Source organism: Tamandua tetradactyla, chromosome 26 (assembly GCF_023851605.1).
Source record: "Tamandua tetradactyla isolate mTamTet1 chromosome 26, mTamTet1.pri, whole genome shotgun sequence".
Taxonomy (NCBI): Eukaryota; Metazoa; Chordata; class Mammalia; order Pilosa; family Myrmecophagidae; genus Tamandua; species Tamandua tetradactyla.
Genome location: NC_135352.1, coordinates 29,420,709 through 29,439,833, shown reverse-complemented (window position 1 = coordinate 29,439,833; position 19,125 = coordinate 29,420,709). Strand labels below are relative to the sequence as shown.

The 19,125-nt window shown below is 37.2% G+C and overlaps 1 protein-coding gene across 1 annotated transcript in view; it reads right to left on the bottom strand.

The window, feature by feature from the left end:
• Positions 1-10,498: 10,498 nt before the first annotated feature.
• Positions 10,499-19,125, bottom strand: part of LOC143669889 (uncharacterized) — a 69,609-nt gene continuing 60,982 nt past the window's right edge. Inside the window, exon 3 of the mRNA XM_077144487.1 lies at positions 10,499-10,600. The gene's annotated coding sequence lies outside the window, so the exon portion shown is untranslated. The remainder of the gene's footprint in view (positions 10,601-19,125) is intronic.

Genomic DNA, 19,125 nt, shown 5'->3' with positions numbered 1-19,125 from the left:
CACAGCATCTAGAGTCTCCACAGGAAGGTCAGACAACCTGCTGCTGGGTATCATCCACAGGGAAACTTGATAATGATTACATCTTCTTGAGACCTGGACCTGCCTTGTCTGGGAAAATCTGATTGGGGTTGAGTGTATCTGGAGAGTTCCTCCTCAAAAAGAGGTTCCATATAGGTTTCCATAAGAACCAGAAAACCAAGAGCTCAACAGTTCTGAACAGTTGAATAGAAGCTATGCTAGAGATCTAGAATAAATTGAACTGAATGACAAAAAAACAGATAGGAAACAAAGCTAACCAACAGGAAAACCTTGGTTAAAGAAGGAAAATGACCTCCAGAGTAAACTAATCAAGGAAATCGGATGCTGAGATACCAACAAAAAATTATGAGTCATACTAGGAAAAATTAAGATATGGCCAGTCAAAGGAACAAAGTAACACTTTTCAAATGAGATACTGGAGTTGAAACAACTAATTAATGTTCAATCAAACATGCTTAATCAAGTGAAAGAATCAGTGAGTTGAGGAAAGATAGGGCACAATAAATGAAGGTTATAAAGAAGATATTGGGCAACCATAAAGAAGAACTTGAAAGCTTGAAAAAACTTGTGGGGATGAAAGACCCAATAGAAGAGATGAAAACCACAATGGAGACTTACAACAACAGATTTGAAAAGGCAGAAGAAAGGATTAGTGAACTAGAATATAGGACATCTGAAATCCTACACACAAAAGGAAAGAAAGGAAAAATATGAGCAGGAACTCAGGGACTTAAATGACAACATATACATGTTATGGGTGTACCAGAAGGAGAAGAGAGGGGAAAAGGAGCAGAAAAAATAATAGAGGAAATTATCACTGAAAATGTCACATCTCTTATGAAATAAAATAACAGATCCAAGAATCTCAGTATACCCCAAACAGAATAGATCCACATAGACCTACTCCAAGACATTTACTCATCAGATTGTCAAATGTCAAAGACAGAAGCATGCAACTAAGTGAATGAAACTTAAGGATTGTATGTTAAATGAAATGTCAGGAACAAAAAGACAAATATTATCATGCCTTAATCATATGGACTAACTATAATATAAAAACTCAGTGAACTAAAGTCGAGAGCATGGGTTATCAGCTTGGGGCCTATAGTAAAGAGAACCTCTTTTGTCACTCAGATGTGGCCCTCTCTTCACGCCAACTCAGCAGGTGAACTCACTGTCCTTCCTCCTATGTGGGTGATGACTCCCAGGGTTGTAACTCTCCCTGGTAATGTAGGTCAGAAATCCTGGGATGAGCCAGGACCTAGCATCAAGGGACTGGGAAAGCTTTCTTGACCAAAATGGGGAAGAGATAAATGAGACAAAATAAGGTTTCAGTGGCTGAAAGATTTCATACAGAGTTGAGAAGTTATACTGGAGGTTATTCTTAAGCATTATGTAGATATCCCTTTTTAGTTTATGGTGTATTGGAGGGAAGTACCTGAAACTGTTGAGCTGTGTTCCAGTAGCCTTGATTCTTGAAGATAATTGTATAAAGATATAATATTTACAAGGTGGCTGTGTGATTGTGAAAATCTTGTGTCTGATACTCCTTTTGTCTAGGATGTGGACAGATGAGTAAAAAAATATGAATAAAAATAAATAATACATAGGGGGGACAAAGGGTAAAATGAATTGGGCAGATGGAAATACTAGTGGTCAATGAGAGGGAGGGGTAAGATGCATGGTATGTATAAGTGTTTTTGTTTATCTTTTTGTGTTTTTGGAGTGATGCAAATGTCCTAAAAAATTATCCTGGTGAGATACGCTCATGAAAAAAAAAGGTTCCTGGTGATGAATACACAACTATTCAATGATACACAACTAATCAGAATAAGCTACTGATTGTACATCATGTATGGAATGTATGTGTATGAAGATTTCTCAATTAAAATATGGAAAAAAAGTCAAAGACAAAGAGAAAATTCTGAAAGCTGCAGGAGAAAAATGATCCATTACATATGAAGGAAGCGTGATAAGACTATGTGCAGATTTTTCGGCAGAAACCATGGAGGTGAGAAGGCAGTGACATGATATATTTAAAATGCTGCAAGAGGAAAAAATGCTGACCAATAATTCTACATTTGGCAAAACAAAGATTAGAGCAGAAATAAATGAAATTGAGAACATGAAAGCAATAGAGACAATGAACAAAACCAGAAGTTAGTTATTTGAGAAAATCAATAAAATCAATGGATCCTTAGCTAGGCTGGCAAGAGAGAACAAGAGACAGAAAGAGGGAATGAGGGAAGGTGAGAGGGAGGCGGAGAGAGAGAGAGAGATTGCAAATAAAATTTAAAAAATGGGAGAGGGGATGCAACTACGGACTGAAGAAATAAAGGAGATAATGAGAGGATACTATGAACAACTATTTCCTAATAAACTAGACAATGGAGACAAAATGGACAACTTCCTAGAAAAGTATGAACAACCAACATTGACTCCTGAAGAAATAGACAACTTCAACAAAACAATCACAAGTAAAGAGATTGAATCAGTCATTGAGAAGCTCCCCCAAAAGAAAAGCCCAGGACCAGATGGCTTCATATGTGAATTCTATCAAGCATTCAAGAAAAAATTACTATGAATCCTGATCAAACGCTTCAGAAAAAATTGAAGATGAGGGAAAGCTACATATCTCATTCTATGAAGCCAATATCACTCTCATACAAAACCAGACAAAGATACTACAAGAAAAGAAAATTACAGACCAATCTCTTTAATGAGTATAGATGCAAAAATCCTCAATAAAATACCCACACATTGAATCTAGCAGCACATTAAAAGAATTATACAATATGACTATGCAGGATATATTCTAGGTGTGCAAGGCTGGTTCAACACAAGAAAATAAATTCATGTAATACAGCACATCAATAAACCAAAGCAGAAAAATCACAGGATCATCTTGATTGATGCAGAAAAGGCATTTAACAAAATTCAACATCCTTTCTTGATGAAAATACTTCAAAGAATAGGAAAAGGAGGGAACTTCCTCAACATAATAAAAGGAATATATGAAAAACCAACAGCTAACATCATACTGAAAGTAGAAAGACTGAAAGCTTTCCCTCTAAGATCAGGAATGAGACAAGGATACCCACTGTCACCATGTTATTCAACATTGTACTGGAAGTTCTAGCTAGATCAATTAGACAAGAAAAGTATAAAAGACATTTAAATTATAAAGGAAAAAGTAAAACTTTCACTGTTTGCAGATGATATATGTCAAAAATCCTAAAAATATCAACAGCAAAAGTACTAGAGCTAATAAATGAGTACAGCAAAGTGACAGGGTAAAAGATCAATATCCAAAATCAGTAGTATTTCTAATACTAGTAATGAGAAATCTGAGGAGGAAATAAAGAAAAAAATTCTATTTACAATAGCAGCCAAAGGAATAAAATATTTAGGAATAAATTTAACCAAGGCCACAAAAGACCTATACACAGAAACTACAAGAAATTGCTAAAAGAAATCAAAGAAGGCCTAAATAAATGGAAAGACATACCATATTCATGGATGGGAAGACTAACTATAGTTAAGATGTTGATTCTACGCAGATTGATTTATAGGTTCAATGCAATACCAATTAAAATCCTAGTAACTTTTTACTTTGCAGAAATATAAATGCCAGTAACCAAACTTATTTGGAAGAGCAGGGTGACTCAAATAGCTACAAATATGTTGAGAAAGAGGAATGAAGAGGGTAGTCTCACACTACCTGACTTTAAAGCATATTACAAAGCTACAGTGGTCAAAACATCATGGAACTGAAATAAAGAGAGATATACTGACTAATGGAATTGAATTGTGTGTTCAGAAATAGACCCTCTAATCTACAGATAGCTGATCTTTGATAAGGCAGTTAAGCCAACTCAACCAGGACAGAGCAGCCTCTTGAATAATAATGTTTGGAGAACAGGATGTCCATATCCAAAAGAAAGAAAGAAGACCTCTATCTTACACCTTATACAAAAATTAACTCAAAATATATCAAAGACCTAAACATTAGAGCTTAGACCATAAAATTTAGAAGAAAGTGCAGGGAATCATCTTATATATCTTGTTATAGGAGGTGGTTTCCTAGACCTTACACTCAAAGCAGAGTACTGAAAAAAGAAATAGATAAATGGAATCTCCCTAAATTAAATACTTTTGTGCATCAAAGTACTTTGTCAGGAAAGTTAAAAGGCAGCCTATGCAATGGGAGACATTATTTGGAAACCACTTATTAGATAAAGGTTTAATATCCAGAATATATAAAGCAGTTCTAGAACTCAACAATAAAAACAAATAAACCAATTAAAAATGGGCAAAACTCTGCAAGGAAAATCATTACCCTTCCATCTACATGGAAGACATGACATTCAGGGGTGAAAGCCTCCCTGACAGTGTGGGGTGTGGTTCCCAGGGATGAGTCAGGTTCTTTAACCTTGGGATTGACAATGCCTTCCTGACCAAAATGGGGAAGAGAAGTGTAATAAAATAAGACACCAGTGACTAAGAGAGATCAAATAGAGGCAAGAGGCTATTTTGGAGGCTACTCTTATGCAAGCTTGAGTTAGACAGTGCTAATTGCCATCACACCTGTTAACTCTTAAGAACACCTAGGTCTTGAACTGAGATTCTATAAAAGTTCCACGCACTAAGTTTGCTTTCCTGGAACCTATAATTTCCAGAAGGTTCCTAAGCCAGATAAATTCTGATATCCAGAAGGATTAGCCTCTCCATGATAATTAACTAATTACATCCCTCTTTCCTTTAGTGTCAACACCCCTTCTCAACATCAAAAAGTGAGAACAGGCATTGCCTAAAGATCCCTAAAAATTGGAAGAAGGAGGAAAGGAGAAGGAGAAGTTATAACAGAGAAAATAGGATTTAACAAATGAGTATGACTACTGAATTACTATATCGACATTTCTTTCAGCTTCAACATTTTGGAGCAGCTAGAAGGACAATTCTGAAATAGTGTAATGGTAACACCTAACACACTCTGAAATCTATTCTGTAATTACTTGTTGAAGTGTGCTTTGAAAATTGTTGCTTTTTTCCTTTTTTTTTTGTATATATGTTACATTTCACAATAAAAGACATTTTAAAAATGGACAAAAGATCAGATGTGGCCTCTCTCTCCAGCCAACACAACAAGCAATCTCACCACCCTCCCCCTGTCTACGTGGGACATGACTCCCAGGGGTGTGGACCTTCCTGGCAATGTGGGACAGAAATCCTAGAATGAGCTGAGACTCAGCATCAAGAGATTGAGAAAAACCCTAGAATGAACTGAGACCCAGCATCAAGAGATTGAGAAAGTCTTCTCGATCAAAAGGGGGTAGAGTGAAATGAGACAAAGTGTCAATGGCTGAGAGATTCCAAACAGAGTCGAGAGGTTATCCTGGAGGTTATTCTTACACATTAAGTAGATATCACATCTTTACCCAAGATGTAATAGAAAGGCTGGAGGGAACTGCCTGAAAATGTAGAGGTGTGCTCCCGTAGCCATGTTTCTTGATGATGATTGAATAATAATATAGGTTTCACAATGTGACTGTGTGATTGTGAAAACCTTGTGTCTGACGCTCCTTTTATCTACCTTGTCAACAGACGAGTAGAACATATGGAATAAAAATAAATAATAGGGGGAATAAATATTAAAATTTAGTTTGAAATGTTAGTGATCAATGAAAGGGAAGGGTGAGGGGTATGGTACGTATAATTTTTTTTCCTGTTTTTGTTTTATTTTTCTGTTGTCTTTTTATTTCTTTTTCTGAATTGATGCAAATGTTCTAAGAAATGATGAATATGCAACTAAGTGATGATATTGTGAATTACTGATTATATATGTTGATGTTTTATTTGGTTTCTTAATTTTTTAAATTAAATAAATTTTAAAAAATGGGCAAAAGACATTGACAGACATTTTTCAGAACAGGAAATACAAATGGCTCAAAAACATATGAAAAGATGCTCAACCTCACAGGCAATTAGGGAAATGCAAATAAAAACCACAATGACATATCATCTCACACCCACTAGAATGGCCATTATGAAAAAAACAAACCCAAACCACCCCCCCCCCCAAAAAAAACAGGAAACTACAAGTGCTGGAGAGGATGTAGAGTAAGAAGCACACCTACTTACTGTCGGTGGGAATGTAGCATGGTGCAAATGCTCTGAAAGGCAGTTTGGCAGTTCTTCAGGAAGCTAAGGATATAATTACCATATGATCCAGCAATCTCATTACTAGGTATATATTTAGAGGAACTGAAGGCAAGGACACAAATGGATATTTGTATACCAATGTTTATAGCAGCAATATTTACAATGGCCAAGAGATGGAAACAGCCCAAATATCCATCGCTGGATGAATGGCTAAATAAGCTGTGGTATATACATATGATGTACAGAATAAAGTCATGAAGCATGTAACAAAATGGATGAATCTTGAGGATATTATGTTGAGTGAAATTAGCCAGAAGCAAAGGAACAAAAACTGTATGTTCTCACTAAGATGAACTAACATTAATGAGTGAACTTTGAGAGTGAAAGTTAACAACACAGGTTATCAGGAGACAGAAAGGGGTAGTATTGGTCATTTGATGCTGAAGGAGTACAGAATGTGCAACAGGACTGATTATAAAGATCCAGAAAAGGATAACACAACACTATCTGATGGTAGCACAATATGGTAAGTATGCTGAGCGAAGCTGAGTGTGAGTATAGTTGAGGAAGGAGGGCTGGGGGAATGTATGACACCAGAAGGAAAGACAGAGAATAAGCATTAGGATGGTACTGCTTAGCAATGCCTAGAGTGGACAACGATGATGACTAAATGTACAAATATAGGAATGTTTTTGCATGAGGGATAACATATGAATGTCAGCATTGCAAGGTGTTGAGAATGGGATGGTATATGGGAAAATACAATAATGCAAACTAGGGTCTATAGTTAACAATAACATTGTAATATGCTCCCATTAAATGTAAGGAAGGTAATATGCCAAAACTAAATCAATAAGCTGGGAGTATGTGGGAGGGGTATGGGATTCTTTGTTGAAGAAATGGAAATGTCTTCATGTAGACTGTGGTGGTTTACTTAGGCTGGACTATGTGCTGTATGTACCAGTTTGAAACTGTTGAGTACACCATAAAAGCCATATTCTTCAGTCCTCATTCAATACTGCTGGGTGGGATCTTTTTTATTGTTTCCATGGAGATGTGATCCACCCAATTGCAGGTGGTACCTTTTGATTAAGTACCTTTTGATCTTTCCATGGAGATGTGTCTCCACCCATTCAAGGAGGGGTCCCTTACTGGAGCCCTTTAAGAGGGAAGCATTTGGAAAAAGTTACAGAGCCAACAGAGCCCACACGGCCAGAGACTTTTGGAGATACAGAAGGAAAACACCACTAGGGAATCCTTATAAAATGGGAAACCAGGAGAAAAAGCTAGCAGATGTTGCCATGTGCCTTCCTAGCTGACAGAAGTGGCCAGAAGCCAAAGACCCCAGCAAACACCAGGCACGTGCCTTCCCAGCTGACAGAGGTAGTCTGGACAACATCAGCCTTTCTTGAGTGATGGTAACTTCTTGTTGGTGCCTTAATTTGAACACTTTCATAGCCTTTTAGAAATGCAAACTTCTAACTTAATAAATCCCCTTTATAAAAGCCATTCCATTTCTGGTATATTGCATTCTGGCAGCTTTAGCAAACTAAAAAATACTTTGTACTAGAGAAGTGGGGTGCTGCAGTTTGCAAATATCAAATATTTTGGAATGGCTTTTTAAATGGATAAGGAGAAGAGTCTAGAAGAGTTGTAAGGAGCTTAATAGGAAAGGCCTAGAATGCTTTGAAGAGATAGTTGGTAGAAATGTGGACCCCAAAGATATCTCTGATGAGGTTTCAGACAGAAATGATGAACGTGTCATTGCAAACCAGAAGAAAGGCATTCTTTGTGGATGGAAGGCAGAATTTAAGAGTGATGAACTTGGATAGTTAGCAGGAGAAATTTTCAAACTAAATGTGGAAAATGCTATCTGACTCCTCCTTGAAGTTTACAGTAAAATGTGAGAGGAAAGAGATAAGATGAGAACTCAAGTCTTAGGCAAAAAGAAAACAGAAATTGATGGTCTGGAAAAGTCTGAGCTTCCAGAAAGTGAGACACCAGTGAATAGGGCCCCATGAGAGGATTTACACAAACATGGAAGCAGCCAGCCATTTCAGAAAAAGGCAGGAATGGAGATCAAGTTATATAGAAGGGATTTGTGGAAAGTCCTATTGTCTGATGGCTATGAGTCCTGCATACTTCATAGAAACCCAAGAAAAGTGTTGCAGAACCATGGCCAGTCTGGACTAAATGGTACAGAAAAGGGACAGATTGAAGGAAAAATGGCTTCAGAGGCAGAACCATGGATGCTAAGGTCTGGAATCAGGAAACCTTGGACCAGGAGAGCAGACTCATCCATACATATGGAGAGGGTAAGTTTGCCCCTGAAGCTGAGGGTGGGCCTTCCACTTCATTGCTCAGGTAGAGTTTGCTGACTAAGGCCTTGGAGGGGGTGGAGTGCAGAAACCAGGGATTAGGGCGTGCCTGGATGTTACACACTGTTCTGCAGGTGTTGAGCATGCAATCTGGAGATGGCAGAGATCTCAGGTGCTGCCCCAATGTATGGAGAGGGTGGAGCTGAGAAAAAGGTGGTCCCCCCAATGAACCCCAGTATTGCAGCTCACCCCAGCATTTGGAGAGAGAGCAAGGCCGCTGCATAGGCCTTTGAGAAGGGAGGGATTCCTGGTTTCTAAAGCCCTGAGGATAAATGACTGTTGGACTTTGAAATCTAATGGAGTTTGTCCTGCTGGTTTTAGAAACTGTTTGGGATCTTTGACCCCTGTGTTCTTTCCTAGTTATCCCTTTAGAAATGGGAATATGAATCCTACAACTGTCCCTCCTTTGTATGTTGGCAGCAGATAACTTGTTCTGAGTTTTTATGGGTCTAGAGTCAGAGAGAATTTTTGCCTTAGGAGAGAACATGCCTGTAGCTGACTTTGATAAGATTTTGTACTAGTTTTGATTTTGTTTTGTATTTGTATTGTTAATGAAATGGTTTAAGGCTTTGTGATATTGTGATAGAAAGAATATATTTTGCATTTGGAAAGAACATGTCTTTTTTGGGGTCCAAAGTGTTGATGTGCCAATTTGAAACTGTTTTGTACTCCAGAAAAGCCATGTTCTTTAATTCTCATTCAATATTGCTGGGTGGAGAGTTGAGGGGATATCCTGGAGGTTATTATTACAGATTATATAGATATCTCCTTTTTAGTTTATGGTGTATTGCAGTGGCTGGAGGGAAGTACCAGTCACTATGGAGCTGTGTCCCAGTAGCCATGTTTCTTGAAGATGAATGTATAATGATATAGCTTTCACAATGTGATTGTATGATTGTGAAAGCCTTGTGTCTGATGCTCCTTATATCTATGGTATGGACAGATGAGTAAAACATATGGATTAAAAGTAAGTAAATAATAGGGGGAACAAATGTTAAAATAAATTGAGTAGATTGAAATACTAGTAATCAATGAAAGGGAGTAGCAAAGGATATAGAAAAAAATCGGGGGGACAAAGGTTAAAATATATTGGGTAGATGGAAATATTAATGGTCAATGAGAGGGAGGGGTAAAGGGTATGGTATGTATGAGTTTTTTCTTTTTCCTTTTTATTTCTTTTTCTGGAGTGATGCAAATGTTCTGAGAAATGATCGTGGTGATGAATATACAACTATGTCATGATATTGTGAGTCACTGATTATATATCAAGAATGGAATGTTCATAGGGTAAGAATGTTTGCGTTTGTATGTTGTTATACTTTGTCAATAAAGATAAAAAATATATATTGCTGGGAGGGATATTTTTCATTGTTTCCATGGAGTTGTGAGCCACCTAATTGTGGGGGGTAACTTTTGATTAGGTGGTTTCAATGGAGATGTGTCTTCACCCATTCAAGTTGGGGTCATTTACTGGAGCCCTTTAAGAGGGAAACATATTGGAAAAAGCTTCAGAACCAACAGAGGCCACACAGCCAGGGACCTTTGGAGATGCAGAAGGAAAACACACCCGGGGAATCCTTATGAAACAAGAAGCCAGGAGAGAAAGCTAGCAGATGTTGCCATGTGCCTTCCCAGCTGACAGAGATGTTCCAGAGAGCATCAGCCTTTCTTGAGTGAAGGTAACCTCTTGTTGGTGCCTTAATTTGGACGTTTTCATGGCCTTAAAAATGTAAACTTGCAACTTAATAAATCTCTTTTATAAAAGCCATTCCATTACCAGTGTATTGCTTTCTGGCAGCTTTAGCAAACTAAAACAACGTGTGAATAAGATAGTTTAAACATGAACAGAGAGAAATAAGTGTTAGAGAAAATGTGGTGAAAGAGACATACCTATTCACTGCTGGTAGGGAAGCTGAGCGGTGGAGTCCTTCTGGAGGGCAGTGTGGTGGTTCCACAGGGGGCTAAGTGTGGGGTTGCCATATTATCCTGCAACTCCATTGCTAGGCATATACCTGGAGGAACTGAGAGTGGGGACACGAATGAACATTTGCACACTGGTGTTTATGGAGGCAGTATTCATGATTTGCAATGGATGGAGGTGGCCTAAGGGTACAACAACTGAGGGAATGAAGAAGGAACTGCAGTGTATACATACAATGGACTACTGAGTGGCAGCAAGAAGGAATGAAGTTGTGAGCCATGCAACTAGGTGAATGAACATTGAGGACAGTATGCTGAATGAAATGGCAGGAACAAAAAGACAAATATTATCATGCCTTAATCATATGGACTAACTATAATGTACAAACTTGGAGAATTGAAGTTGAGAACATAGGTTATCAGATTGGGGGCTATTGTAAAGGGTCCTAGATTATAAGCTCTTATAGCAGTCACATATATTCAGGAGTTGTAACTGATATTTCTAAATTCTGAGCTACTGAGCTATTTGAGCATAACCTGATTGTTCCCTGAAACTTTGGATATTTATGTGACAGCTGAAATTCTAAGTTAGAGCACTGAAGTTATGAAAGTCAGCATTATGCCATACAGCAACTGTTTAAAAAGTTGAAAAAGTGATCAGACATCAACTAGAGATATGAATGAAGTTGATTTGGATAGGATCAAGGTAAATCAGAATATAGTGTAAAGGATTATATGGTCCATATTTTAAAACTTCAACTTCTATGTGAGGTCAAAGGAAGGGAAGTTCATTTGGTGCGATAAATATATTTTGGGTAGCACATTCTCTAACTTAACTTGTATGATCAGTTCACTTGAGCATAATAATTATGTGGAATCTTGAATACAGCTTATCCTGTTAGTTTGTAAAGTTTAGTGTGACGCTGTGATATATCCCAGAGTAATTTGGGCAGAGGATAAAAAAGTATTTGCAAAAAAAAAAAAAAAAAGTTGAATCTTTCGGTGATCATCTTCAATAGTCAAGTCTTAGGGAACAGGGCTCAACAGTTTCAGGTAATTCCCTGCAGCCACTCCACTCCACCATAAATGAAAACTGGATGTCTATAGAATGCCTATGAATCAGGCATGATAACAACAGGACTGCTTGAAATCTCTTGGATACTGAATCCTTCTTTTGTCTCATTTCTCTCTTCCCCTTTGGATCAAGCAGGCTTTCTCATTCTCTTGATGCTGGGTAGCGGCTTGTCCAATGAGTTCTGTCCCATGTTTCCAGGGAGATTCGCACCCCTGGGGGCGGGTCCTGCATGGTGTGAAGGGGAGCAGTGAGTTCACCTGTTGAGTTGGCTGAGAGAGGGGAGGCCCCTGTGAGCAACAAAAGACGATGACTGGCAAGATGTAATGGAGAGGCTGGAGGGAAGGGCCTGAAAATGTACAGCTGTGTTCCAGTAGCCATGTTTCTTGAAGATGATTGTATAAGGATATAGCATTCGCAATGTGACTGTGTGATTGTGATATCCTTTCGTCTGATGTGCCTTTTATCTACCTTATCAACAGACAACTAGAACATATGGAATAAGAATAAATAATAGGGGGAACAAATGTTAAAATAAATTTACTTGGAAATGCTAGTGATCAATGAAAGGGAGGGGTAAGGGGTAAGGTATGTATACATTTTTTCTGTTTTCTTTTTATTTCATTTTCTGAATAGATGCAAATGTTCCAAGAAGTGATCATGATGATGAATATGCAACTATGTGATGATATTGTGAATTACTCATTATATACGTATATATGATGAAAATAGGAACGTGTGAATTTGTTTGTTTGGTTTTTTTTGTATTTAAAAAGAGAAAAGAAAACAAGAAAAAAAAAAAGAAAAAATCACAGGGTCAAAACCCCTGCGTCACAAAGGTCTGTTGCAGTCAGTTGGGGTGAGGGGATGCGCACTGCGTATCCCCTGGCGAATGCAACGGTGGCAGCAACTCCAGGTCAGGGAACCCCAGTGAGGATCTGGTGCCCCACCGCACCAACGGGCCGAGGCTTCTGGCAGATGCATACGAATCCTTGTGTCTGATGCTCCTTTTATCTACTTTGTCACCAGACAGGGAGAACATATGGAATAAAAATGAATAATAGGGGGAAAAATGTTAAAATCAGTTTAGTTGGAAATGCTTGTGATCAAAGTAAGGGAGGTGTAAGGGTTATGGTAGGTATACGTTTTTTTTCAGTTTACTTTTTATTTCTCGTTCTGAATAGATGCAAAAGTTCCAAGGAATGATCATGAAGATTAATATGCAACTATGTGATGAAATTGTGAATTACTCATTATATACGCAGAACGGAATGATCAAAACAGTAATGTTTGCATTTGTGTGATGTCTTCTGTTCTTTAAATAAAGAAAATAAAACAAGCAAAAAACAAGAAAAAAAAAGTATTTGCAAAGTCCCTGTTCTAGTTTGCTAGCTGCTGGAATGCAATATACCAGAAATGGAATGGCTTTTAAAAGAGAGAATTTAATAAGTTGCTAGTTTACAGTTAGGCCAAGAAAATGTCCCGATTAAAACAAGTCTATAGAAATGTCCAATCAAAGACATCCATCCAGGGAAAGATACCTTGGTTCAAGTAGGCCGATGAAGTTCTGGGTTTCTCTCTCAAGTGAGAAGGCACATGGCAAACACCGTCAGGGCTTCTCTCTCATCTAGAAGGGCACATGGTGAACACAGTATCATCTGCTAGCTTTCTCTCCTGGCTTCCGGTTTTATGAAGCTCCCCAGGAGGCATTTTCCTTCTTCATCGCCAAAGGTCACTGGCTCATAGATTCTCTGCTTCGTGGTGCTGCAGCATTCTTTGCTTTCTCTGAATTCCTCATTCTCCAAAATGTTTCCTCTTTTATAGGACTCCAGAAACTTCTCAAGACCCACCCGAATGGGTGGAGACATGTCGTCACCTAATCCAGCTTAACAACCACTCTTGACTAAATCACATCATCCAGGGAAATGATCTGATTACAGTTTCAAACATATAGTATTGAATAGGGATTGTTTTGCCATTTTACAAAATAGGATTTTGATTAAAACATGGCTTTTCTAGGGGACATACATCCTTTCAAACCATCACAGTCCCTTTGGGGTCTGGGGAGAAAGGAGGAAATATTCAACTTCCCCATCTGGGGAATTCCTGCTATCTTGCAAGCAGCAGTGACAACCAATTCAATACGCTGATATTGGGGCTTGCACCTATGAAGCTCATACCTCCAAAGAAGAAGCTAAGCCTACTTATAATTATACCTAACATTCACCCCCAGAGAAACTTTTGTTACTCAGATATGGCCTCTCTCTCTAAGCCAACTTGGCAGGTAAACTCACAGCCCTCCCCCCTACATAGGACATGACTCTCAGTGTGGGACAGGACTCCTGGGATGAGCTGGGACCCAGCATCATGGGATTTAGAAAGACTTCTGGACCAAAAAGGGGAAGAGAATAAACAAAATAAAGTTTCAATGACAGATTTCAAATAGGGTAGAGAGGCTTCCTAGAAGTTGTTCTTATGCATTATATAGATATTCCTTTTTAGTTTATGCTATATTGGAGTGGTTGGAGGAAAGTATCTGAAACTGTTGAGCCGTCTTCCAGTAGCCATGATTCTTTCTTATTTTATTTTATTTTTTTATTGTGAAAAAATATAAATACAAAAAAGCAATAAACTTCAATACATGTCACAACAATTAGTTATAGAGCAGATTTCAAGTTTGATATGGGTTACAGTTCCACAAGTTTAAGTTCTTCCTTCTATCTGCTCCAAGATACTGGAGACTAAAAGAAATATCAATATAATGATTCAAAAGTCATATGCATTTGTTAAGTCCTATCTTCTCTTTTAAACTCCACCTTCTCCATTGATCTTTTCTTTAATTATCCATTCTTACTGATATATATTATATATTCACATACCATGTAATTATCCAAAATGTGCAATCAATTGTTCACCATATCATCATATAGCTGTGCATTTATCAGCACAATTGATATTTTTCTTTTTTGTGAAAAATAACATACATACAAAAAGAGCAATAAATTTCAAAGTACATTGCAACAATTAGTTGTAGAACATATTTCAGAGTTTGCTATGGGTTACAGTTCCACAATTTTGGGTTTTTACTTCTAGCTGCCATAAGATCTGGAGACTAAAAGAAATATCAATATACTGATTCAGCAATCATACTTATTTGTTAAACCCTACCTTCTCTGTATAACTCCACCATCGCCTTTGATCTTTCTCCCACTCTTTTTTTTTTTTTAATTTTTTTATTAACGGAAAGAAAAAAAAAAGAAATTAACACAACATTTAGAAATCATACCATTCTACATATGCACTCAGTAATTCTTAACATCATCACATAGATGCATGATCATTGTTTCTTAGTACATTTGCATCGGTTTAGAGGAACTAGCAACACAACAGAAAAAGATATAAAATGTTAATATAAAGAAAAGAAATAAAAGTAGTAGTAATAGTAAAAAACAACAACAACAAACAAACCAACAAGCAAACAAAAACAAAAAAAACCCTATAGCTCAGATGCAGCTTCATTCAGTATTTTAACATGATTACTTTACAATTAGGTATTATTGTGCTGTCCATTTTTGAGTTTTTGTATCTAGCCCTGTTGCACAGTCTGTATCCCTTCAGCTTCAATTACCCATTGTCTTACCATGTTTCTAACTCCTGCTGAACTCTGTTACCAATGACATATTTCAAGTTTATTCTCGAATGTCCGTTCACATCAGTGGGACCATACAGTATTTGTCCTTTAGTTTTTGGCTGGATTCACTCAGCATAATATTCTCTAGGTCCATCCATGTTATTACATGGTTCATAAGTTTATCTTGTCTTAAAGCTGCATAATATTCCATCGTATGTATATACCACAGTTTGTTTAGCCACTCTTCTGTTGATGGAGATTTTGGCTGTTTCCATCTCTTTGCAATTGTAAATAACGCTGCTATAAACATTGGTGTGCAAATGTCCGTTTGTGTCTTTGCCCTTAAGTCCTTTGAGTAGATACCTAGCAATGGTATTGCTGGGTCGTATGGCAATTCTATATTCAGCTTTTTGAGGAACCGCCAAACTGCCTTCCACAGTGGTTGCACCCTTTGACATTCCCACCAACAGTGGATAAGTGTGCCTCTTTCTCCGCATCCTCTCCAGCACTTGTCATTTTCTGTTTTGTTGATAATGGCCATTCTGGTGGGTGTGAGATGATATCTCATTGTGGTTTTGATTTGCATTTCTCTAATGGCCAGGGACATTGAGCATCTCTTCATGTGCCTCTTGGCCATCCGTATTTCTTCTTCTGGTAGGTGTCTGTTTAAGTCTTTTTCCCATTTTGTAATTGGGTTGGCTGTCTTTTTGTTGTTGAGTTGAATAATCTCTTTATAAATTCTGGATACTAGACCTTTATCTGATATGTCGTTTCCAAATATTGTCTCCCATTGTGTAGGCTGTCTTTCTACTTTCTTGATGAAGTTCTCTGATGCACAAAAGTGTTTAATTTTGAGGAGCTCCCATTTATTTATTTTCTTCTTCAGTGTTCTTGCTTTAGGTTTAAGGTCCATAAAACCCCCTCCAGTTGTAAGATCCATAAGATATCTCCCAACATTTTCCTCTAACTGTTTTATGGTCTTAGACCTAATGTTTAGATCTTTGATCCATTTTGAGTTAACTTTTGTATAGGGTGTGAGAGATGAGTCTTCTTTCATTCTTTTGCATATGGATATCCAGTTCTCTAGGCACCATTTATTGAAGAGACTGCTCTGTCCCAGGTGAGTTGGCTTGACTGCCTTATCAAAGATCAAATGTCCATAGATGAGAGGGTCTATATCTGAGCACTCTATTCGATTCCATTGGTCGATATATCTATCTTTATGCCAATACCATGCTGTTTTGACCACTGTGGCTTCATAATATGCCTTAAAGTCAGGCAGCGCGAGACCTCCAGCTTCGTTTTTTTTTCCTCAAGATGTTTTTAGCAATTCGGGGTACCCTGCCCTTCCAGATAAATTTGCTTATTGGTTTTTCTATTTCTGAAAAATAAGTTGTTGGGATTTTGATTGGTATTGCATTGAATCTGTAAATCAATTTAGGTAGGATTGACATCTTAACTATATTTAGTCTTCCAATCCATGAACACAGTATGCCCTTCCATCTATTTAGGTCTTCTGTGATTTCTTTTAACAGTTTTTTGTAGTTTTCTTTATATAGGTTTTTTGTCTCTTTGGTTAAATTTATTCCTAGGTATTTTATTCTTTTAGTTGTGATTGTAAATGGGATTCGTTTCTTGATTTCCGCCTCAGCTTGTTCATTACTAGTGTATAGAAAAGCTACAGATTTTTGAATGTTGATCTTGTAGCCTGCTACTTTGCTGTACTCATTTATTAGCTCTAGTAATTTTGTTGTGGATTTTTCTGGGTTTTCTACATATAGTATCATATCGTCTGCAAACAGTGATAGTTTTACTTCTTCCTTTCCAATTTTGATGCCTTGTATTTCTTTTTCTTGCCTAATTGCTCTGGCAAGAACTTCCAACACAATGTTGAATAATAGTGGTGATAGTGGACATCCTTGTCTTGTTCCTGATCTTAGGGGGAAAGTTTTCAATTTTTCCCCATTGAGGATGATATTAGCTGTGGGTTTTTCATATATTCCCTCTATCATTTTAAGGAAGTTCCCTTGTATTCCTATCTTTTGAAGTGTTTTCAGCAGGAAAGGATGTTGAATCTTGTCAAATGCCTTCTCTGCATCAATTGAGATGATCACGTGATTTTTCTGCTTTGATTTGTTGATATGGTGTATTACATTAATTGATTTTCTTATGTTGAACCATCCTTGCATACCTGGGATGAATCCTACTTGGTCATGATGTATAATTCTTTTAATGTGTTGTTGGATACGATTTGCTAGAATTTTATTGAGGATTTTTGCATCTGTATTCATTAGAGAGATTGGTCTGTAGTTTTCTTTTTTTGTAATATCTTTGCCTGGTTTTGGTATGAGGGTGATGTTGGCTTCATAGAATGAATTAGGTAGTTTTCCCTCCACTTCGATTATGTTGAAGAGTTTGAGGAGAGTAGGTACTAATTCTTTCTGGAACGTTTGGTAGAATTCACATGTGAAGCCATCTGGTCCTGGACTTTTCTTTTTAGGGAGCTTTTGAATAACTAATTCAATCTCTTTACTTGTGATTGGTTTGTTGAGGTCGTCTATTTCTTCTTGAGTCAAAGTTGGTTGTTCATGTCTTTCCAGGAACCTGTCCATTTCTTCTAAATTATTGTATTTATTAGCGTAAAGTTGTTCATAGTATCCTGTTATTACCTCCTTTATTTCTGTGAGGTCAGTAGTTATGTCTCCTCTTTCATTTCTAATCTTATTTATTTGCATCCTCTCTCTTCTTCTTTTTGTCAATCTTGCTAAGGGCCCATCAATCTTGTTGATTTTCTCATAGAACCAACTTCTGGTCTTATTGATTTTCTCTATTGTTTTCATGTTTTCAATTTCATTTATTTCTGCTCTAATCTTTGTTATTTCTTTCCTTTTGCTTGCTTTGGGATTAGTTTGCTGTTCTTTCTCCAGTTCTTCCAAGTGGACAGTTAATTCCTGCATTTTTGCCTTTTCTTCTTTTCTGATAAAGGCATTTAGGGCAATAAATTTCCCTCTTAGCACTGCGTTTGCTGCGTCCCATAAGTTTTGATATGTTGTGTCTTCATTTTCATTTGCCTCTAGGTATTTACTAATTTCTCTTGCAATTTCTTCTTTGACCCACTTGTTGTTTAAGAGTGTGTTGTTGAGCCTCCATGTATTTATGAATTTTCTGGCACTCTGCCTATTATTGATTTCCAACTTCATTCCTTTATGATCCGAGAAAGTGTTGTGTATGATTTCAATATTTTTAAATTTGTTAAGACTTGCTTTGTGACCCAGCATATGGTCTATCTTTGAGAATGATCCATGAGCACTTGAAAAAAAGGTGTATCCTGCTGTTGTGGGATGTAATGTCCTATAAATGTCTGTTAAGTCAAGTTCATTTATAGTAATATTCAGGTTCTCTATTTCTTTATTGATCCTCTGTGTAGATGTTCTGTCCATTGATGAGAGTGGTGAATTGAAGTCTCCAACTATTATGGTAGATGTGTCTATTTCCCTCTTCAGTGTTTGCAGTGTATTCCTCACGTATTTTGGGGCATTCTGGTTCGGTGCGTAAATATTTATGATTGTTATGTCTTCTTGCTTAATTGTTCCTTTTAATAGTATATAGTGTCCTTCTTTGTCTCTTTTAACTGTTTTACATTTGAAGTCTAATTTGTTAGATATTAGTATAGCCACTCCTGCTCTTTTCTGGTTGTTGTTTGCATGAAATATCTTTTCCCAACCTTTCACTTTCAACCTATATTTATCTTTGGGTCTAAGATGTGTTTCCTGTAGACAGCATATAGAAGGATCCTGTTTTTTAATCCATTCTGCCAGTCTATGTCTTTTAATTGGGGAATTCAGTCCATTGACATTTAGAGTTATTACTGTTTGGATAATATTTTCCTCTACCATTTTGCCTTTTGTATTATATATATCATA